This window comes from Mesitornis unicolor, unplaced genomic scaffold (assembly GCF_000695765.1).
Source record: "Mesitornis unicolor isolate BGI_N332 unplaced genomic scaffold, ASM69576v1 scaffold12132, whole genome shotgun sequence".
Taxonomy (NCBI): domain Eukaryota; kingdom Metazoa; phylum Chordata; class Aves; order Mesitornithiformes; family Mesitornithidae; genus Mesitornis; species Mesitornis unicolor.
Window position 1 is genome coordinate 35,710 of NW_010169873.1, and position 363 is coordinate 36,072.

The 363-nt window shown below is 58.7% G+C and overlaps 1 protein-coding gene across 1 annotated transcript in view; it reads right to left on the reverse strand.

Moving 5' to 3' along the window:
- LOC104536795 (ankyrin repeat and SOCS box protein 3-like) overlaps positions 1 to 363 on the reverse strand; it is an 18,045-nt gene that overhangs the window by 13,456 nt on the left and 4,226 nt on the right.

The window sequence follows — 363 nt, forward strand, 5'->3', positions numbered from 1 at the left end:
GACAGCCCCAGGTGCAGATGGCGCAGCACCGGCCCTGCCCAACTGGGCTTGGCCAGTCCCGACCACAACTTAAGCTTAAGACCTACTGCAGCTTCATCCCGAAAAAAGAGAGAGCTGAGAACTCCAGAACCATCAGAAGAGACCTGCAGCGGAGAAAGGAGTGGGACCTGAGGAGAACAACTCTGAAGAACACCAAGGTCATTCGAAGGAAAGAAAGGAGAGGGAGGAGGAGGAGGATGCCGAGCCCAGGTTCCCCTTTTGCAACCCATGGCGAGAGTCGAGTCGACTGGCCTGCAGCCCGTAGAGCTCAGCGGTGGGGCAGGGCCACCTGAGCAGTGGCTTCTGGTGACGAAGACGGGACTG